The sequence below is a fragment of the Ambystoma mexicanum genome, chromosome 5q (genome assembly GCF_040938575.1).
Source record: "Ambystoma mexicanum isolate Mex_15411 chromosome 5q, UKY_AmexF1_1, whole genome shotgun sequence".
NCBI classification, from domain to species: domain Eukaryota; kingdom Metazoa; phylum Chordata; class Amphibia; order Caudata; family Ambystomatidae; genus Ambystoma; species Ambystoma mexicanum.
In genome coordinates, this window is record NC_090933.1 from 150,593,051 (window position 1) to 150,617,505 (window position 24,455).

Here is a 24,455-nt window from a genome sequence, read left to right on the forward strand (position 1 = left end):
TCTTTTTTTTTCTTTTTTTAGCAGCAATGGTTTTGCCACTGCCCATTCTGCCTCCAAAGTGGATTTGCTGACCTGTTTTAGGTCCACAAGAACTGTACATACACTGACATCCAGAAAATGCTGTGTTGAGGCACCCGAGCAGAAATGGCTTCTATTAGCACAGTGTTTTTCTGGGAGAATCTGGTTTTCATTTCAGCAACTGCTTTGTCAAGAATGTGCGGCAGTGGTTTCCTTAGTATTTGTTATTGTGAAATTGAAAAATCATTGCCATTTCCAGATTGTCCAACTGTGGTACATACCACAGAATCTGCAAATCAGCAATTCAGGGTTCTTTGTCTTTTTGGTCCACTGTCTAAATACGTGACATCAGCTGAAATATTTTCAGCAGTAGGAGAGCAATATTTAACATACAACATTGGATCAGCACCAATGCTTTTAAGAGCTCTACTGTAGATTGCACAATCTCTACAGCAAATGAAAGATTTTTTGGCTCTGTTTGGAATGCAGAATTGACTGGTTTCAGGATTAAAAGCAAGTGTAATAAAAATGTACCAACAATATACAAATTGAGCCTCATTACGAGGTTGGTGGTAGCCGGACTGCCTGGCTTCCAAGGGGCACTGGGACACTACAAGTCCTGGTGGGGCGGGAAGTCAGGCGGCAGATCTTGTAAGTCCTCATTCCCAGGACTCCATGGGAATGGGGACTCGGAAGCACCGGCATTGTCTGCGGTTCCGGTGCTTCCATGGCAACTCTGCCTGTCGGGCTCCTGCGCCTGACAGGGTCAGACATGCCGGGTGCAGCGGTCGCAGCAGGCAGACTCTGAGTGTGGTGGTCTGTAGATAAGGGTGCCGGAAAGCTTACCGGCACCCTTGTTTCCAGGATGCCACACTTGTAATAAGGCCCCTTTCTCTACGAATGTGAGATAATATGCCACATGACACAGCATGCAATTCAGATGAAGCACTTTCATCATTATATATTTCTGATAAAAAAATCAGAAAGTTTATGTTTTCAACTACACATTTGGTTACCTCATAATGGGTAGTCCATCTGATTTCAAGCAATCTCTTAAGAATTGGCCCATTATATTGTTGGCTTACGTAATGGCGAAGAAAGAAAGTACACAAAAGATGACATAAATCAAAGAAACGTTTTGCACTTGGTTCGCTCTGAATTGCATGTATAACAACAAAATGGAGCTGATGATTATAGCAGTGAATATAGTGTATACTTCGATTTAACCGCTTTTGTATGACAGCCTGAACTCCCCCGTTACAGCCACTTATCACTGACGCCCCATCATAGCACTGAGCTGTAATATGCTCTGGTCTAAAATTACATTTTGTCAGGTGGCTTAAAATCTGTTTGGAAATGTGTTCTGCATCCAACTGTTCTAACTGTTAAAGGCCGATCAAATGCTTTTCTGGCTTGGCTTTACTTACAAAACGTAGTATAAGTGACGCATTTTCAATGTTGCATTTGTCACGAGTGCCATCACTTTTGATACACAAACTCTTTGAATCACAATTGTCATTCCTTTGCTTAATATTAGAGAGAACCATGCTTGTTAAAGTATCTATTACTTCATTTAAACAATCTTTTTCAGCTATATCTAGCATTTTTGGGAACAGCTTGTGCAATATCAGGAAGCTTTTTATCTTGTTTCAAAGTGTATGGAAACAGCTTTAAAAACAAGCCACCTTAGAAATCCAGCACATCTTCTGTGTCACCACGAAGAGGAAGTACATTGACAACAAGAAACTGAATAACTTCTCCGATGCTCTTTATGTAATACCTATTGTTTTCAATTGCTTTTGTATCTAATAAAAAGGAAATTGTGTCTCATTTTTCCATTCTTTTTGCACTTTCTATGCCAAATAAAGAGCAGCATAGTTGTATGTTTGGCTTAAAAAATGTTTTGCAAAACCTTTGACAGATTCCAAGGCATGTTTCCAATTGCAGAAACCAGTTAAAGTAAAGACAATGGGCCTCATTACGACCTTGCTGGTCCGGACACGAGGGTGCCGTTAAGCTTACCACCACCGTTGTTTCTGGACCGGCATATTTTAGGTCTGCCTGCCGGAGCCGCCGTGCCTGACAGGTCTGACCCTGCTGGGCACAGCGGCCATGGTAGCCAGACCCGTCATGGAAGCACCGCCACCGTTAGCAATTGTGCTGGTGCTTCCATGTCCCAACTCCGGGCATGGGGACTTTCATTTTACCGGCACCTGACTTTCTGAGCCACCGGGGTTGTAATCTCCCGGTGACACTGAGAAGTCAGGCACCAGTAAATATTAACAGGTCCAGCAGAAACCCGCTGGTAGCACTTCAGTGCTACCGCCGGACCCATAATGAGGCCCAATGTCTTTATCATTCTGCCCAGTGGTAAACACACGACAAGGGAAATAAAAGCAAGCATCCTTGCTTACAGAATACTCCAGCCATTTTTAGGATTTTGTACCATTCTGAACTGAATGCTCTTTCACTTGTACCAAATTTACTTTTTGGATAGGACTTCATTAAAGGCTGGGATGGGTTGTACCTATTCAAATCATTAATATTTTCTGTGCTTGCAGAGGATTGATAATGTGCTTGGTGAATACTGCTTAACTGAGCAGGCCGTTTCATCTCTTTTGAACAAAAAAAGTGTGGTACGGACAGAGGACTTCATGGAAACTGTGATGCATTGTAGGTGACTTCTACAGAACCTCTTCTAATGAGAAATGTGTCCATGACACTAGAGCTAGGTTAAAAACTACAATTAAAAAAAACGATTAGTTATGAAATAAGCACAATAAAATGGAATCCAGAGTGACCTGATTAGAAATTCTAATCAGGTCATTAGCTCCCTCCCCATTCCCATTGAGCCCTATGGGGGCTGAAACGGGAATGAGGATGGGTTCCTTCAATGAGGAATTACCGGGTCCTCCAAGGTTGGAATGGCCCAGTAATTCCTCATTGAAGGAACCCAGATCTGGAACCCGGTACGGAGGCAGCCATGCCCTTTTTAAGGGCATGGCTAACTCCATATTCGTAATGAGGCCCTTTGTGTGAAAGAGACTTGGTCACAGAAGGCCCTGATATTTTGGAAAAAAACTGTAACCTCATGCTGGCGAGGCCCAGAAGTGTGCTGTGCTTAATATTCATGCCTTGTCCCGTGCTAAAAACACAGGGAAGGAAGACCCCAGCCATACCATCCTGATTTATCATTTTGAGAGCACTTCTTTCTTTTCTTGAGAACATTATCCCACACTATTTTGTAACTTAGTTGTAAGGATCGCCAATGTGACTGCTTTATTATTATTTGATGGTCGTAGCTTTAGATATAGATTAGGCATAGATTAGGCACCTGATTCATGGAACTTTTTTTTCCTATGGGACTGCACCATTATAAAACACTTCCATGAATCAGGACCTAGGTGTTTTTCTCACCCATTATACAGTTTAATAAACACCCTTGAACTATGATCACTTGTGTCTGTCTTTACTGTTACCACCATGAGTTCCTTACAATACCCTCTGGAAAGGGTGCATGGCCTAAAAGAGGGACAATGCTTCATTAGAGGCTGCAAACATGTATGTTGAGTGACGCAGTATTGTCTCAGGTGCTTGTGTCTGAGTACTGTAAATAAATCTCCCTCTGGATCAGTTTCTAAATAAATTACTATTGGTATGTTGTCCCTCAGTTTGTGAGCAGTACAATGAGTGAATAAATCGTCTTCAGTTTGTAAATAAATTGCCCTGCCCCAGTGTGCTCAATAGATTTTATAAGTGCTAATTTTAGGTTTAAAATTTCCTGTTGGCAACTTTCTCTGTTCTGCTGTGCAGAAGCCAAAATACATTGGTTATAATCTACAGCTATTAGCCCCTGCCTCCATTGCTTTATTTGCCACATGTGAAAGGAGCGGATAATATGCACATATTCACTAGTGTGGCACCAGTTTTCTTAAACTATCGTATGTATCACTTAGAATGTGCTTTGCTGTCCAAACTTTAAAGATATACCTATTTAAAGATGTTAACTTATCATCACAGACATGTTTAACACTGCTTTTAGCTCTTTAGTGTGGGGCAAGCAGTATATTTTGGGAAATAATGAAGTTGATGGTGGGGCTCATGTTATGCACCCTCAGTCATAAACCCAGGAGTTTCATGCATTGGAGTTTGCATTAGGAAACATGTCCATGTTCACCTATGCACCACACAGCTGTCTCAGTGGGTGGGTCATGAGTCCCCCCCAAACATAATTTTTAAATGTGCCATCTTCGGCCGCAGTGCATCTTCAGCCGAACATGAAATCTCCCATGAGTTAGGGAAGGGGAACACCGTAAAATAACTAATGGGAAAGAGAAGAACAAGGTCACATAGCACCAATGTAATGCACTTGCTGCTCCACATAAAATCAAATAGCCTTTTGGGAACTTAATAATGAACACTAATTGATATTTATGACATATCTGTGACAGCAATATCAAGCCTGCAACCCTTCGGAGCAGACAAAGCATACTGGCCTTCCTGCTTACATCATTTGATTTTTGACAACACCCTAAGAGTAAAATGACTGAAAACCTCCACTGAGATATACTCATTTGGACAGCCATTCACTGTGGGTGGCTGTCCTGATGTAGCAGCAAACAGCTTCCAGCCATGCATTTCTTTCGGAGCACTTCAATTGCAAAATCAGCTTTTAGTGCTTGACTTGTCACTTGCAGTCACTTAAAATAATTAAAATCACACCAGAGTCAGACAATGATACTTAATCTCATAGACCTGGTATAGGTTAACAATGGATTATGGTAACAGCACATTACTTGTCTTTCACACATTCTCCGCCCCCACCCTCCCCAGCTCCCCAGCCAAACACATGTATCCACCAAACACCAGTCTTGCATGCACAGTGTGCAGATATAGATTACAAATATAAAATAAACACTAAATTCAAACACACAAGCTACACTTTTTGTTTTAACTTACTTACTGTGCTTCACTTCACTGATGCTTTCTTTCCGTGCTGATTTGGTATCCTTGATATCGATATGGAAAAGACATGTGCAAGAACAACTGCAGCTATGTGGCGTGCACCTGCACCTCCAGAGCTAACAAGGCCTGGGTTGGTACTTTATTGCAGGTTGGCTATTGGTTGCTAAGCAACGATTGAAAGTAGAGGCAGCAGAGGCAATGTTGAAGGCTGGGCACGGCGCATGTTTTTTTTGTTTCAATTAGGTTTACTGACTGAGGACTCTGGGGGCCTCAGTTATGCCAGGGGTGGTGCTCAATAAGTAAATAAAAAAAATAAAAATAAAAATAAAAATTAGTGAACAAAAAGAAAACGCTGCACACCTTTATGGGGTAAGAGGCCTCCTTATTTGACTGAGTGCCCCTGTACCCAAAAAGTTAGTTATATCTCCCACAATGCATTGCCGGTGCCAAGCTTTTTCATTTCTGAAAACCTGCCACAACCTGATTCGAGAATCAAGTTCGAGACTAGGCATGGACAGCAACAAAAAGAGTGAGTATTTTAAGTTCATTTAAGTAGCAATATGTTTTTTTAAAATATAAAACAAATTACAAGATTGCTTTGTCAAGTAACTTAAAATGTGTGGGGGGCATATTAGGGGCTAATAGTTTTTTTGTGCTGTTACATGTGTTGAAAAAGATTACAATTGCTTAATTAATTTGTTAAAAAGTGCTTATGACAGACCGGAAGAAGGTGATGCTTGTTTACTATGTCCTTTGTTGTGATTGGACAATCTTTTCAAGTGACTGAACAGTGAAGTTCTCGATTCATGATCGTACCTCAGACTTCCTTGTTGCAGTAACCCACTAACTCCAAATCATTTTTCCTTCTTGCAGTACCCCGTCTACCTCACCTCACTCTTCCTCATTGCAGTACCCCACTAACTTCCTCACTCTATATCATCACAGTACCCCACTAACTCCATCTCACTTTTCCTCCTTGCAGTAGCCCACTCACTCTAACTCACTCTTCTTCATCACAATCCCAAACAACCCAACCTCAATCTTCCTTATCACAGTCCCCCACTAAACTCACCTCACTTTTGTTGGTCTCAGTCCCTTACTAACTTCACCTCACTCTTCTTCACCACAGCGCCCAACTAACTCCACCTCACACTTCTTCATCACAATACCCAACTAACTCCACCTCACTCTTCTTCGTAACAGCCCCCACTAAGTTCACCTCACTCTTCTTTGTCAAAGACTCCCACTAACAGCCATCTCACTCTTACTCATCGCAGTCTCCCACTCACTCCACCTCACTGTTCCTCGTCACAATACCACACTAACTTACCTCACTCTTCCTCATCCCACTACCCCATTAACTCACCTCACTCTTCCTTGTCACAGTACCCCACTTACCCCACCTCACTGATCCTCATCACAGTCCCCCACTAGTTCACCTCACTCTTCCTCATCACAGCCCTAAACTACCCCACCTTACTCTTCCTTGTCACAACCCCCACTAACTCCAACTCACTGTTCTTTTTTCACAGTTCCCTATCAATTCCACCTCACTCTTCCTAGTTAGAGCTCCAAACTAACTCCACCTCCCTCTTCTTCATCACAGTCCCAGGTAAACCCCTCTTCTCTTTTACTCATGACAGACCCCACTATCTCCACTTCAATCTTCTTCATCACAGTCCCTGGTAAACCCCTCTTCTCTTATCCTCATGACAGTCCCCCACTAACCCCACTTGACTCTTCTTCATCACAGTCCCCAACTACCCAACCTCTCTCTTCCTCATCACAGTCCCCTACTAAATACACCTCACTCTTCTTCATCACAGTCCCTCACTAAATCCCCTGACTTTTCTTCTTTACAGTCCCCAACAAACTTCACCTTACTCTTCTTCATTACAATCTCCAACTAGCTCCACCTCAATCCTCCTCATCACAGTCCCCCACTAAATACATCTCACTCTTTTTCATCACAGTCCCTCAATAACTCCATCTCACTCACTCTGCTTTGTAACAGTCCCCCACTAACTTCACCTCACACTTCTTCACCAGATTCCCAATCAACCCCATCTCATTCTTCCTAGTTACAGTCCCCATTTAACCCCACCTTTCTTTTTCTCATCACAGTCCCTCACTATCTCCACCTCACTCTTCTTCTTCACAGTCCCCAACTAACTCTGTGCTCTAGCACCTTAAAGCATCTCATGTGCTAGATGGATTACCAATAAAGACCTTGGACCCAAACAACCAGACAGACTCAAAGAATATGGCAAAGTACTTCTTTATTATTAGCATACAAAAGGTAGGGCAATCTGGCAAACAACGGCTATAGTCCACACATTTACATCCAAACTTGAATAAACAAAGGTTGTATACCTCAATGTACTTCAGCTATGAAGTCATCCTATGCAGCAAACTGTAAAACCATTTGAAGGGAGGGATTGGTTAAGGAAACATATATACCTATAGTATGTAAAAGTGTTATTGACTCCATTGGCAGCTTCATATCTGTTAGGCACACTTAGAACCACCTCTAAATACATATAATACTGATTATAGTGGAAAAATGGCAGCAGGTTGATCTTTGCAACATTGTATAGCATGCTGCTACATAGACCCACTAGTTGGTCGGCATGCTTTCCCAACCTTGGACTTTCGGCTTGTTAGCAGTATGTAAGAAAGCGAAAGCCAGTGGCAGAGAGTAACGTCCGACTACCCCCCACTTTCTAAATTAGTCCATAATCTCTCATCGGCCGTGCCATAAGCAAAGGCTTCTCCTGTATAGTTGACCATGCAGCCTGTTCGTTATTCTGGGACTTTTAAGGGAGTGTAGGCACACCATTATCTTCATCTGAAGCTTAATGAATAGCCGTTGTATTCGACTTCTGAATCACGTGTGAGGAGACCACAATTGTGTCCATCTCAACCTTTTATTTATTGTAATTTCATTCAATTGTACTGGGAGTTATTACTCCTCTCGACTTTTAGAGACTTGCTCACTCCACCATGCATAGGAGTTTTGCACTTTAAATTTTCCAATACTTGGCTCTTGCAGAAGTTTTCCTCTTTTCTCAGTCTAACAGAAATATTTCTTACATATATGGCTTATCCTTTTGACTCCCATTGTACCTTGCAATTATTCCTTAAAGTGGCATCCTTGATCCCAGGCGAAAAGACTCCTTTTTATTCCTCAAAGGAAGCTGTTTTTCCAGTATCTCCCGACTCTGCAGCCCTGGTCTCTCTCCAAGGTAGCTTGATTTGTTTTAATACAAGTCTGACGTCCATCTTTCCATCTTGGTCACCACATTATGTTTTCCTCAGCAAAAGGCTTCTAAATGTATTGTCTACCTTGCGCTTCTGCATATATCCACTTATTAGTCAGAAAGTTAATTTATCTTCTTTGCATATATGATTTCTACATATTTGATTACATGTTTCTCTTGTTACTTCAGTTACAACTTTATTCTTAAGTATTTGTGTATCGTTTCAGTGCGTCTTCGCGTCTTCCCTTCATGAGGTCACTCTGTCCTTGTTAAATTTCACTTATAGCTCTATGATGTCCAATGGTGTATGCTGACATTCTTCCACCATTTAGTTCGAGGGTGTTACGCTCACCTGGTATCCACAGGGATGCCACCCAGCCGGGTTACTCGCTGGTATGCTTCTCAACTTTGCCCTGATGTTGTCTGCGGGAAAGGTTCTGCCTGAAAATACAGGAGGACTGTGTTCAAGACTGACCGACTGGGATAAAGATCCTCCCTCCGCCCCCGTATGATTTCAGTCCCTCTGGCGCCCTCTCCTCACCTTGTGGTAGAATTAGGCGTGCTCTCCATCCTGCCTTCTTTGCAGGGGCGCGTTGTCTTTCACGGGCGAGTGCGGTCCAGTTACTTCACTGACGCCGGCCCGTTTGATGTTGTTCAGGTAGGTCTTATTGCTGTTCTTTAGTTTTGTTGCTATCCTGCATGCCTTTCTTTGTTTAAAATGTCTCTTTTTTCTCCCTAGGTATACAGAGCTTCAGCGCGGCGAACTGGCTTGGTTGAGCCCCGCTGGTAAATGATGGTGCATTTAGAGCACTATGATGCAGTAAGTAAGCGCTATGCGCAGCGCTGCAAAGTCTTGCCTTTGCTAACCTGTGTTTTCCTTCCTTGTAGGTTGCGGTGTTCTTCAGCGCGAGTGGAATGTCCGGAGTGGTGCTAGCAGAGAGGCGACCAGCCACGTAAGCCTTTTGAGCAGTTTGTAATTTGTAAATGTCTCTACTGCTTTCTTTAATGTTGCCTCTATCTTCCTCTTTCAGGTCGTTCTGTCCGGGAGGCATGCAGATTCGAGGAAGCTGTTCTCAGTAGCTGCAAGTGTTTAAAGATGAAGACTGCAGGTAAGATGCTGCTGGTAATGATGTCCCTTTTGTCTCCTTGCAGGTTCTGCTTCACCAAGGTTTGAGGGAATAGATGGACACGGTGAGCGTCACGTTCCAAGCTGCAAAGTAACGCGAAGCGTGTTGTCTTGCTCGGGTGTGGTTTAAATAGCCCCAACAAAATAGTCCAGGTAAAGTAGTCCCTAGGCTACCACGCCCAAGACACTAGACCGCATAGCTTGGTTCTTAGGAACCAAGCTATGTGGATGTCTCCATGTTGGCTGACAATACAATAAAGTAGTTCCGAAGCACATTGTTTTTCATGGTCTATGAGCCTGGCGCTATAGGCGCCAGGACTGGCCCCATGAGGGCTTTTGAAGCAGATGCCAGGCTCTAGAGGCCCGAGTCCTGACTCCACCTGGCCAATGGGTTTGCCAGAGGGGGTTTTGGGCGAGGGTCGTGACAGCGGGTACATTCTGTATGGTTGTCTGAGTGCATATCGTCTCTCCTGCACTGAATGTCGTATTGGGATGATACCTGGTGTCCAAAAAAGGGCTCTTCTCCTGGTGTTCCAGAAAGCCAGAGATGAGGAGGCAGGAACTAGGGATAATGTAAACCACCTGCTCCTCTATATTCCCCCCTCTGGTCGAGTCCTCGACCACCTTCTCTCTTCAATCTTCTTCATCTTATCTTCATACTATGGTTTCTTCGGGATCCATATCTTTGTCACTCGTCTCAGGTGGCCTACATTATTTATATGTTCATCCAAACTCCAAGTCATATGGCAGCACTCCACAGATGGTGGACAGAATATCCAACGTCCTACATATTTAGGGCATCAGAATTGTGTTTATGGGGGCGCCAGCAGACTTTTCTTTATATTTCAGTGGGTATTGCCATCATTTTGCATGTGTTGACCAGCTTCAGCATCTATATCAATCAATATCTTCATCCAAATAGCTTTCTTGGCTGTTTTCTGGTACTATCCCAAAACGATCCTTATCAGACAAAATCCTATCAATATCAACACTAGTAATGCTCCTGGTAGTTTGAAGGCATTTGCCAGCAAGGTTGGAATCCACGAAAACTGAGACAAAAACCAGTCATCCCCAGCTGTCTCATCAACGTCATCCTCCATGTTCATATGCAGGGTTGTCTGCATAGTTATTGCTTATGTCAAGGTTCAATTTTCCCCATCATGTGAAGGTGTGAAGGTACAGCAAGAAGGCCCAACCTTGGCACACATGCCTCCTTTCATTGCTGTAATTAAGCGCAGGACATACCTGTGCTGCTGAGTCATAAGCCTAATGACCCTCATTTCTTCTTTGATTGCATTAAATCCTTTTATACTTGCATTGATCATTTGCAGCTTTTCCCGCCTGGTAATCTGCAACCATTTGGCATTCACTACCATCTGAAGTCCAGACATAAACATAGATGTCATTTTCATTGCCGTCTTACTGAATCATGTGTGGCAATCTGGTATGTCGTTATAGGCTTCTATTGACTTTAATAAGAAATAGTTCTCCCTCTTCATCCGCCGGAGATCGAGCAACCTCTTCTTCTTTTGATGTTCATTCATCTTTGAAAATTCATCAATATGGAGGTCACTTTGGGCAATCACTAATAGAGGAATGTGTATGACTACAATGGAGCATACTCCTCCCTAATTTTTAGGCAACTGCATGTAAGCTCTGGATCCACAGGCTCAATATAGATCCATCAGCATAGCAGTTCATTAATACATGGTACTTCAAGCACCTCCTCACATCATTTATTTTATCCAAGCAGAACCAGGCCTTTATTCCTGAAGCATGTTGTCAAGTTTTTAGTGGTATGATAGAGACTAGTCCTGCTTCATTTTCAACCCATGTTAGTAGCTTAGAGTACTTAGCACATGACTCTAAACAAATGTCAATTACTTTTTGCACTACGCTTACTGGTTCCTTCTTCAATAAGTGTGCAGGGCAGGATAACATTCCTTCTTCCCATCCTTCACTGGTGGCAACTCGTCCATACATCAATAGCTGAGGTCTCTCCCAGCATCCTGGTACTTCTGATCTATTCACTATGTCTGAACATTCCATCCTCCTCATTTCGACAACCTTTATTTATTCTCCAATCTGAGATGGATACATATGTTTTTTGCTTGTCCAACTAATCCCTTTTTCCATCCTTTGTGTTTTCACATAAGTATTTTCATATGGGAATGTTCTCCTTGATCGCCATCGTAGGGTTGCCCATTTTCCTTTGAATTGTCCTTTAGCCGTGTACGCTACTAAATGACTAAGGCACTTTGCATCATGTCCAGGCATTTCTTTTGCAATAAATGTCTTTGCTGCGTTCATGGCATAGGGGATGAGAGAACATATGTAGCAGCTTTCATCTGACGGACTCTCTCCCACTTCCTTCATGTGCTGATACCATAGGTGATTCTTTAAATGAGACGAATGATCAAAATATGTATTTAAATCTTCATGATCCTTCCCAGCAACTCTTTTAAGTTGAACAATTTGCTTAGTAAAATCAGGAAAGATGCTGCTTGTGCTTTTGTTAGGGATCATAATAAATGTGTTGTTGCCCCCCACTGTATCTGCATTTTTACTCTTGATATGTCTAAATGCCTTAATAATAAGATAGAACAGACACAACATAATGCAGAATGACATCACAATTACTATTCCAGAAAAACGCATCAATTTTCTTGATGGTAATGTATTTCTTGTATTCTGGAACCTTGCAATCGTGGTTTTGATTAACTATGTAATTTTGTTATTTTTTATAAATCACTTTTATATCAAAAACTGTAAAATAATTGCCAGTAAGAGTCTGAAAATAATATGATTGTTTTTGGGATTGGCGAAAAATGATACAATGTTCACATGTCATCTTATCAGAGCTGGGTAAGACTGTAATATGTAAGTGAAAACAGCATACAATAATGTGTGCAATGTTGGTATGATGGGTAGCATAAGAGATTCAATGTGCTCCTTGTCTGTCGGCTCCGTCACTTCACCACATTGTTCCTCAGACCTATCTAAAAAAGTACCAGGATAGCTGCATGTCTATTAATTCCTTTGCTTACTCTCTACTCTACACCAACACACGATTAGAGTGTAGCTACACCCCTCGATCAACTTCGGCCTAGCTGCTCAAATACGAACATCACTCCATGAGCACCTCATAATTGTAATAAAATGCAGCTACATCCCATGACAACTGGCCTAGCTGCACACATAAGCGTCGTACACAGGCCTAACGCATCCAGAACCCAGTCTTGGTGTCCATCTTCCAGACTGCACACATTCAACTGTTATCAATACCACAATACCTAATGCTAGACATAACTGGTGCACACACTCACCCTATGACATCTTACTCACTCAACTGACCTGGACTACAGTCCCTGAGGGAGTTCAACCTACCAGCGCTTTGAGGTCATACAAATGATATATAGAGCGCTATATAAATGCCAAATAACATAACATAACATTAGATTTAAGAAATGTTGATCTTTAATTGCAAAAAGGTTTTGTTATTCCGTAGACTCTTTTTCTTTGCTTTAGGCTGCCGATCTTGTTTGAATGCTCAGAACTTCTTATCTTGCTTCACTGTCAGTAGATGCGTGAAGGGTCAAAGTTTCTCCCTTGTATGGTTTGATGTCATGCTGAGGCAGTAAGGCTCACCTTTCTTGTAGCTTAATAGCTGTGGGAGTAGTTTCTTCTACCTCGTAGGGTCCCTCTAAACAGGGTTTGTTCCAGGTGCAGACAAATTTACGCACCAGCACCTGTTGCCCTGGATAAAAGCAAGGTTGTTTTATGAGGCTATATGGGTCAATTGGTTGGCTTTCTTCTTCAATCCTCTTTGACCCCTCCCTCCAGTTCTTAATCTGCTGAGAAATAAAAGAGACACCAGTGGTTATAGTTGCCAAATAATCATGCATCTCATCACCTAATGTTTTCGCTACACTGTGGGTATCAGTTTCTAACCTAGTTGGAGGAGCAAGAGGTGTTCTAATTCGGAATCCAGTCACCAACTCATGAGGAGTTAAGTGGTGATCTGAGCCAGGCTGATTTTGCAGTGCATATAGACCAAGGGAAAGACAGTGAAACCACCTTTCTTTGAAGTTATTTTTATTTTAGCTATCCTCTCTTTAACGAGTCCATTTAAATGTTCACAAATCCAATTCACATGTGGGTGATAGGCAGAAGAGAACTTGTGTTTTATCCCTAATAAAAGTGTGACTTGTTCAAATAGTTAATTTACAAAATGTGGTCCATTGTCAGACTGTAACACGTTGCACACACCCCTTCTTGGAAAAATCTCATGCACAAGGAGCTTGGCAGTGCAGATGGCATCGGGGTGCGTACATGGACCAGGATCTATCTGGAAAATGTACATACCACGACCAGCATATAGATGTTGCATGTCTGCAGCATATCTACATAATCTATATGTAGATGCTGAAATGGGCCATTGGGTCTAGGGATTGCTCCTCTCACAGTTCACAAAGTGTGTCCTGCAGTACATTTCTGGCACATGATGCAATTTACAACAAACTATGCCACAGGTCCGAACACATTTGGTGAAAACCAATCTTCTGCAATTGGAACAGCAAGACGCTCTTGTGTTGTATGTGTGGGGTAGTGAAGCTGCTCCAACGCTACCCTCAATAATGCTAGAGGCATAACTGGCTTTCCAGTGCTATCCTGCCTCCAAATTGCCTCAGTGGGGATAAAGAATACCCCCGTTTTCTCCGTAAGTCTTACTCCTCTTGTGAGGCTCGACCTTGTATTTCAATTAACTAAGCAATAGACAGCAAGTTCATGCCCTCCTTTAGCAACATGCATCATCCTGCCATTTGTTTATCACTTTTTGATTCGAAATCAGAAATATGTGGGAAATATGCTCTCTTTTTGGCTTCAAACTCTGTGGTTTCGTTTCAGCAAGAAATCATGGCTGTTCTTGGAATGTGTGCTACACATTTTACAACTGTGATAGTAAATGGGAGTCTTAACGCTTCAATGAGTTCATCCAATAGGGCTGCATGTTGCACTTGAGTGGCATCTGTCCGGATGAAGCCCCTCCTTTTCCAGTGTGACAAACCTGCGTGTACAGTTGACATCACATAAGTGGAGTCAGCGTACACCGTCACTTCCTCATCCTTGTATCTTTGGAGTGCAGCGATAAGCGCCACTAATTCTGCAGCCTGTGCAGAGCAATGCAAAGGCAATCTTGCACTTGTGACTAATTCAAATTCACACTCATGGTTACTACCGCTGATCCAGTATGCCTTTCACCAGTTGTTTGATCCATTTTTGTACAACCATCAATAAAGAGAATTTCCTCCATCTGAGAGCATTTCCTCTAATACAGGGAATGTCATCATAAAATTCAGTATATGTTGTGTAGTCATGTACATAATCATCCTGCCCTACTGGTTCTTTTATGAATGTTGCTGGGTTCACTGTTCTGCATCCAACAATTTTGATTGCAGGGTTTGAGATAATTACCTCATTCCCTGATGCTCTTTGTGTGGTCAGTATACGTTTAGGTTTTTCCAAATAGCAAATAATGCCTGCTCACCAAATAATGTTACTGAACACCCCATTTTAATACTTGAAGTTTTTTCAATGGCAAATGCAGCAGCAGATAAAGCTTGTTCGCAAGGTTAATGCCCTTTCATAACTGGATCTAAAACCCCACTGTACTAAGCGAATGGTTTATGCCCATGTCATAATTTCATTTTCTGGGTAAGGACTGCTTTCATGACTTCTCCATTTGAATAGGAAAATAAATAAGAATCTTCATGTTAATTTGGAATTCCTAACACAGGGACTGTACTGATCACCTTTTTTAATTCCTCAAATCCTTCAGTAATTTCATCCGTCCATATTATCTTACTTTTCTCTACCTGTGTTACTTTAAGCCCTTTTAAAACCCAGGCCCTGCAATAGTTACATAGGCCTTGAAACCTTTGCATTTCCCACAATGTTTTATGTTCTGAAGTTTTCATAATTGCTTTGGCTCTTTCAGGTGCCACTTTTCTCCCTTCTTGTGAGATTAATTGTCCTATATACAGAATCTCTTCCTGACAATATTGTAGCTATTCCTTGTCACCTTGTATCCTTTTTCTGCTAGTATGGTTATGATTTGAACTGAGTCCTCTCTGCATCTTTATTCTGTTTTACTGCACACTAAAATGTCATCCATGTACTGAATTATTACACTTTCGAGCTGAACATTAGTCAAATCCACCTGAAGAAGTATGTTAAAGATCGAGGGGGACTCACACTAACTTGTGGCACACAATTTTGTTTCAGGCAGTTATTTCTATATGGTGAGGAAGTCAAATCTTGTGAGTCCTCATGGAGGGGAATTGCAAAGAACGTGTTTTTTAAATCTATAGCTGTAAAATATTTGGCCTTTGATGGGATACTGCATAATATTTTAGTAGGATATGGAAACTCTGCTTGAACAATATTGTTTAGAGGGCCGAGAGCCTGAATTAATTTCCACGACCCCACAGTAGATTTATTCACTGGGCACACAGCCGTGTTACATGGAGACTCAGATGGCACCAATATTCCTTGGTTCATTAAAGCAGAAATGGTCTCAAATATACCTTCATCCACTTCTCTAAACATGCGATATTGCTTTGCTTGTGGCAAAAATGATTCTGGTTTAAGCTTCATTTTAGTGATCCTACTCCTTTCAATAGGCCCATGGCATATGGATTGGTAGTCCATAAAATATTTGGCACCTTCCCTAAGTCTTCCTGAAAAAATGATGGGTGTGGATTGGTAGTCTATAAAATATTTGGCACTTTCTCTAAGTCTTCCTGAAAAAATGACAGATCATTTTTTACCATCGCCATTCTCTGCTGTATTTCCATGTTCTCTACTTTAATCCAATAAGTGAAACTTATGAAAAATACTAATTCATCATCTAAATAATCATCCCTAAAAATATCTTCATCTGTCAAGTCTTTCAATCTGTATCCTTCACCGAGGTATATCACTGCTCTCCATCCTCTCCCCTCATCATCTGTTCTATGGAAAATCATCCTTTCCTCTCTAACCACTACAGCTTCTAGCTCTAAAGGGATAACCTTTCCTTGTACATCATCCATAGGTATCTCTGGTGTAAACAAAAACTTTTCAGGTATTCTCAATATCTTACCTATCAACTTGGGTAACCACGATAATAAAACTCCATAAAAAAAGACTTCTGGATCTAAAGGTACTTTTCACAATGTATTCTGTGGGATGTATTAACCCACTTATGCTCTGCCCTGCGGCATCCCTTTGCGCTGATGGTGCCAGAATTATCAAAATGGCTGCAAAACCCCTGTGCGCGCCAAAACCTATGGAAATTGCACTTTGTTACATGAAAAGATGGCTGCCAAATCTACCATGCATGTTGTCAGTGGTGGAACAGAGAGCGCACTCCTGAAACATGTCACTGGGCTGCCCAACAAGTAAAAATGGAGCCTGCATGAAAAGCAGTGCTTTGCTGAAAGACATCCAGAATCTTGTTTTCAAATCTTTCTTGGTTGCTGAAACTGCAAAATGCCGGTACAAAATGCCATCAAACATACAATATTCTTGTTAGGTGATACAATTCACTTGGTTCAAGAAATCATTATGAACCGACAATGTCCTGAAAAGCTGAATTTGTCTTCAAAACATTCACAGCAAAAATTTGCCTGCCTGTGAAATCTGTCAAAATCTGGGCGCAGCAGTCAGTAGCTTGAATCATAAGAATTAAACTTGTGCAACTGAAATCTAATGTCTGAAAACTAATTACCTGTTATTGAGAGTAACCTAGGTTGTAACTATTCAAATCCCATGGTTTAGAAGTGGGAATAAGTGTTCTAGCTGCTTGTTTTGAAAATTGCAAGTTTGTTTTAAACCAAGAAAAAAATGTAACAGAATGAGATTGAATTTAAGACAGCCTAAAAGCAATTAAACCAGTCCAGCAGCTTCCCCCCATGGAGGCCCGGCATCTCCCTTCTGCTCCACTCCACCATGAAATCACACCTCTGTGATGATTAGATCAGGGGAGGAGAACTTGGGCTACAGGGGAAGAGGACAATGGACTTCCACTGGCTGAAAGGATATGCAGAGTGTGAGGAGTCATAAACGGCTTCTCCCAGAAGAAAGGAAGCAGAGATTGCTTCTGAGCTACCAGGAGAAGAAGGAGGCGGAGACAAACCACCATTTGCTGTTTAACAAAGGCAAAAGTACCTTTTTAAAAAAGACTGATAAATTACTGTGTAAAATTGTGAAAAATATGTCAACAACAGATTTGTTAATGTGATTTCTGGATGCATTGTTTAGGAGACGCCAGAACTCTGTGAGAGGTTCTGGGAAGTAGTAGCGGAAAATATTGTTTTACACCAAATGTATTTATGCCAAAAGCACGAAACTTCATACTCTTATGCCCATATGCAAAGCACACATTTGTACAAAATGTTGGATACACTAGATATTGTGTTCCGGACAAAAAGAGTAAAATTCTGTCAAAAACAGACACAAGATCCGACAGCGATGAGGGTTGGAGAAGGATCTGCTACACAAAATATGTGATCTATATATGTTATTGTGATAAATATTGCACACATGTGAATATGTATTGTACCAAAAGTAGATTTTATGTTCAAAGGGACAAGGGGAGGATTCTCTGACTCATAAACCCACATCATCATAGTGACACCCTGTTTTCTCCTCCAATCAAGGGAGAGAAGAGACTCTAGCCAATTGCCTGCCTATGGGGTGCGCTTAGGATAAACCAGCACACACACCCTTTATCACATGCATAAATAGAGAAAGCTGAGGACCTAGAAACACAGACAGATTCACCCACTATCCTGATCCTGGAAAAGCACCCTGAAGGAGAGCTATCCAATTTCCTTGGTCCAGACTTCAGAAACTTGGCAAGCAGAAAGACCCATTCCATTAGTTGAACCATTTTCAACTAGGCCTTGTGTTTCCAGAACCTTGAAAGAATCCCACAAAATCTAAGGGGAACAAAAGAAACAGCTGGCTGTGCTGTAACTGCTTTCCTGTTAAAAGAATTATTACCAGAACCAAAAGATCCAATCCAGTTGTGCTGTGCTGTGACCAGAGAACCATTACAGACCCGATCCAGTCCTGTGCCGAGCTGTGACCAGAACCATTGCTGACCCAGTCCAATCCAGTGTGCCCAGCAGTCTGTCCCAGAACCAGAATCCCTAACCAGAATCCCTGACGGTTCCGTTTGAAACCCAGATAGTGAGTATCTATGGATAGGACTGTGTCACTAACATATGTATTGTACTGTCCATAGTAATCCCTTTCTTAAACCCAGCCTCTCTTATATTCAGAGCTGGTAGTGTTAGGAGTATTGTGAATTGTCAGAGCATTTCTTGTGCTTAGTTTCTCTCAATTGTTTTCTAAAATCATAAATCATTAGTGTTGTGAATAAATAAATTGAATCCCAGAACAAAATTGATTATCCACCACATGAAGGGTCCCTGGCCAGGATTGATGGAGATTCATGTTTGGCATTCTCTTTTTCTATAGTCATAATCTAGTATAAGAAATCCCTTTTGTCTTTTAAAAGTATATCCCTGTTTTCCCATTTCTTCTCAGAAAAATTACCTCCACTAAAACGTCCATAACCTTCTCAAATTGTATGCTAGAAACACAATTTCAACTTCTGATTGTAGCTAACATCCACAGCTATAAATAGAACAAAATAACGTGATTACCGTGCACAGAAAAGTTTGCCGCAATTTTTATTTTAGGATATTTCTATCATGTGTAAAACAGCTTTTGATTGCACCCGACCTCAGTTTTAATTTTTCACATTGCTTATTAGTGTCAAATCATTGCTAGTATTTGTCTGCAACTATCTAAAGCGGCTCTCATTAGAATTTAAACAATTTCAGCAATTTAACCCATATTTAGTGTTTTACCCATTCCATTCTCAGATAACTTTAAAAACCATTTTGACACTGTGCCAATCAATCCTGTTTCTCTCTTGTGTTGCTGGGGTGGGAATTGGGATTGACATTTTGTTTGAATTCTGCATTCCTGAATACCTGCTCTCTCTCCTCCTATCTCTTTACATTGCTTGTTGGGGGGGGGTTAAGTGGTGCGCAGGGGGAAATAGTACCCACATTGACATTTGATTTGAACAGACACTAAAGTATTATGTATGTGCTGAATTGTTGTGCCCACTATTACTCCTTGTGATTAAAGAGATTGCTTAGTGGTACCTCACCCCATTGGCGATTATTGTATAACCATTAAACATAGTGTGATTATATTGTGAACTACATAAATAAATATTTTAACTTTTCAAACCAGCCTTATTCCAGGTTCAGTGTGACCGGGGGAGGGGGAGTCCAAGAGAGGGGCATGATATGAGTGGTACATCGTTCAGAATAAAAGAACTTTTAGACACAAAATAAATAAGGATTTCAGTTGTGCATTACACGCTAGGCATTGACTTAGGTGAAGTGCCGGATTGAAATCACCTACAGATTGGGGGCTCGTCACAAGATTTCTGAATTAGACATACCACTTGTGACAATCTAATACATCGAGCTATCTGATGGGGTGCATAAATCCTGTTGGGCTACCACACTGTGTTACACTGTAAAAACACACTTCAATAGAAACACTCTAAGGAGTCGGCCTGTTTTGCAAAAATAAAACATCTCCTGTAAGTCAGAAAGGAAATTAATATTTCCAGAATGGCGAGCTCAGTAGAAATTAACATGGCAAAAGAACACCTACTGCACAAATTATTTGTCAGGGGTGAATGGACAGAGCAGGATCAGAATGTTTGGCTACAGGCAATCAAAGAACCAGCCACTGCCACAGGAATAAATACATGGCAGGATCAGGGTCCATTACACATGGCACTTAGTGAATTGTACATGGTCCCTAAGGTAAAAGAAGAGCAAAGTAAAATTGCCAAAATAGCGACATATCTGTACCTCCAGATTGGAGCAATACAGGAGAAATATGCCGAAAACATAGATCTGGCAAACAGGCAAGTACAATCACTAGAAAAAACCCAAACTGATTTGGACTCTGCAGAGCAAAGGCTACAAAAGAGCCAAGAATCAGAGAATGAAACCAGACAGTACCTGATAAAAGTAAAAAGAGATCTGGATATCCTGCAGCAAGAGAGGGTAGAACAAGACACCACATTACGGACACTGCAAACAGAGGGTCAGGAAAGATTGGACTCTCTATACAGAGCTAACAAAAGCTAGAGCAGCAACTGAACTATAATAGGGCCTGCGCAGGGCAGATAGTCACCTTGGAAAATCAGATTGATGAGATAAAAGAAGAAATTAACAAATTAATTCTCAAAGACCTTGACTCTCAGACAGAATTTGGTGAAGAGTGCCAGAAAGCTGGTGCACTCAAAAAATAAAGGGATGACCTGGCTGCACAGAGGGGTACTCTAATTCAGGAAAGGGACACCTTAGGCCAGGAGGTCAGTTATTTAAAAACCAAAATGGAAGAAAATCACCTGGCCCTGCAGGGACTGGGTGAGCTCAAAAGGGACTACAAAAAACTGTTAGAGCACGCCAGGAGGGTGGAAGATGATCTGGCAAAGAATGAACAGACTGGGAAGGATCAGATTCAGGCGGTGACCCTCCTGCAGCAAAAATTGGTCCAATACTCCAAAATTACACAGGAAGCACAGAGAGACAATGAGGCTCTCTGTGAGAAAAATGACAGGCTCCATAGACAGTTGCTATGCAGGAACAACTAATAGAGACCAGTAAGGCCTTGATAGAAGAACAAAAGGGTCAGGTTCTTGCATATCAACAAGGAGTAGGGGCTGAGAGAGATGAGGTCCGCTGGGAGAGGGAAACTCCTGAGCATAACCTCAGGAACCCTGGAACCAGAGACTTTAATCTCTTCAACACCATGGACTCTGCCACCCCCATGTCCACTGGTGCACAGGAGCCAAGGGCCACAGGGATGGCAGACTTCAATCCAATGAGGAATATGGGCCTCATAGACCAGCATCTCCCAGAAATGGATGGGCGGGCATCTATGTATGGATTCCCAAGTGCTAGGGCCATTTTCTCCGATCAGGGAGACTCCAATGAGGGGAGAATCAGAGAAATGGATCCTCAGAAATATCACCTATCCAGAGATCAGACGGTAAAATCTAGTGGGGAATTCTAGGAGGGTAGGCCCACTAAGAGTATATTAAAAGCCTCTTCCCAGCTAGGACAGTGGGGGGCTACTCAGCCAATCCTGGGACCAAGGAAGAGTCAGAAGACTCTTCTGATCGCCACAGGACCCAAGAAACTAGGCCCCCACATTCTACCAGCCATTCCCAAGCTTGCAGAATCCAGGAGAGCCTAGAGGACCAGACTGCCACCTCTGGTAGCAGTGCCTCTGAGTCAGAGGATGAGTGGACCAGGGTGTCCCGAACTAAGAAAGCCAACAAAGTCAAAAGGGCCTTGCTCAAGGATCCCCTGACTGAAACAAAGAAAATCCATTAGGAGCGTCATTACGCCCTACCACAAGAATGCAAAATATTCGGTTTGGGAGCACTCTGAGCTATTTGAACAGATGATGGCAACTTTCCATTTAAAGGACAGCTAAAGCTGTATTCAATATGTAAAGTGGACATTTTCTCCCGAGTACTCCAGCCTCTTTGCGAGGTTGGAGGATCAGAATCATTCCAGATGGTCCACCTACAGGGTGGCCATCCTGAAACATTTTTCCATCCACAGGAATCCTCAAGAGGCCCGCAAGGCTGCCTATAACTTACAATGTGGGGAAGACCAGACTCCACAAGAATTTTTTCAGGAGTTGAAACGCGCCTTTGCGCAGACCACTGGAAGAGTGCGCACTGACAGTAAAGAATTTGTAAACACCTTCTTTCATGCTCTCCCTAAGTATATTATGACCCAGCTAGTGAGGGACTTTCATGACAAAAGATCACTAGACTGGGTCCTTGAACAAGCAACACGCATCTATGAGGTACAGAAGCCGTTGGAAAACAAAAATAGTCCCAAAAGCCCCAAAACAACCAACACCCCTGCTGCTGCTAAAGTGGCAGAGGTAAAGGTTGCCCCCATTTTAGATCTGGAGATGGGGGGCCTAAAAACCTTCCCGCACAGAATCCAAACAACCCCAAACCCAGAAGGCCCTTGGGCCAATCACAAACAGGGACCCAGGGAGGTAACCCCACCAATGGGGTCTGTAACTCCCCTGACTACATCAGCCCACACTACAAGGGAAATAGAACCATCCTGGGTTATGAGTGGACTCCTCCAGCCCAAGGGGCGGTCCAACCAGACAGCAGCTAACCCAGGGAACTTCCCTCCTCACTTTTCCCAGGAGGGCAGTAATCCCCCAAATACCGGACCAAATCTCTTTCCTTGGTACCCGCCAAATTTCAACCATCAAAACAAACCATCCTTCTTTTCCCACTTTCCTGAGCCCAGACAGCCCAATCCAGGAGAGGGGAGGCCAAGGGTGGAGGGGTACCCAAACTTCCCTAACCCGGGGTATTTTGTGAGAAGGGATAGCTACACTTCCCGGGATCAGCCCAGGGGAAACATGATGACCCTGTACCAGCCAGAGCGGGTGTCCCAACTAGAGCACCAGGTCGAGAACATGGCACAGAATCTGGGTCGCATGCTGAGGGCTCAACAGAACCCTCAGATGAGCAGGGCGGCTCAGAATGCCTCAAATCCAGGATCTGGTGCTCCAGAGCAATGACGGCAGAAGAACCCCGACAACCCACCAGTTTCCAGGGAGGAGGCACAAGGGAAGGGGGTGTAAAGCCTTGGAGGAAGCTTCCTTCCCTACTTGTAAAAAGCCACTGGAAACCCAGGTACCTTAACCAAAATCTCCTGCCCCCGACAATCTGCAACCGAAGGAACAGAGGGGGGTAGGAGAAATAAAGAGCCCAAAAAGAACCATTTTGAGGAGGAGGTACAAATCTTCCAGTTTGAAGGAGAGGGATCCTCAGAGGATCCTGGGAAAAGGATCTTCTCCTTCAGGGATGGGGGAACTCCTCCCAAAGAAAAATGGGTCCCAAAGGATCCAAATCCAGACTGGGTAGATGTGGGGACCGAGTTAGAACCAACCATCATCAAACCCCTGAATCACCAGCACGAAAATCCCCTGCTTCAAACCCATTCTGGTGACTGCCTCCAAAAAGGGGGGGGGGGGGCAGCCCAGAATCAGAACCAGGGGAACCCAAAACTTTCCCCATATCTAGCTGTCACCTTTTTCTTCCAGATTCCCAAGACCCCAAACAGAATCCTGCCCAAATCACCTTTCTGTCAGTATCCAAAACCAAGAAACTAACCCACCAGTTATCCAAAAATGTACATTATCTTTGCCCCCTTGGGGAAAATGAGGGAAGAGTCTATGCCCCGGTCCAGATACAGGAGCAATGTACAATTTCGGCATTTGTGGACACTGGATCCCAAGCTACCCTTCTGTCAAAAAGGGCCTTTGATCAACTGAATTCGGGAAGGGGGGAGAAAGACCAAATTCCTCTCACCCCTCTTCCTGGACAACTTCAGAACTTTGACGGGAAGGAAATTGGACTGCGGATTTGGACATTAAAATTGGGTGACACAAGGCGAAGCACCCGGTCGTAGTTGTGACTCCAGAGGGCACACCTTGTTTAATAGGGAATGACATCCTGCTTAGGTTAGCTCCACTCATAGATTGTTTAAACAAGGTCCTCTGGACCCAGACTAGCCGACCAATGAAATTGAAACATAGTGTCAATCATGTTAGTTTAAATGGCACATGCCACATGGCTGAATAAAAACCTGACCAAATAGAATTTCACTTCCAGAATAATGAAATCCCAGATGTGACAGTAATTGCAGCAGGACAACAAACCGGTGATGGGGAGTCCTCTCTATTCCTGAAAATCAACCTTCCTTCTAGTCTAAGGTGGCATTCCACCCTGGAAGGAAACACTCTGAAATTCTTTACAAATTCACAATCAGAAAATCCCACTCCTATAGTCCAGAAAGATGAGAAATCAGCTCAAAGCTTGGCTGATATTCAGAAAATTGGAGAGCTGTTGTTCATCCCTATTCAGTTAAATGAAGGGAAGGAATCTG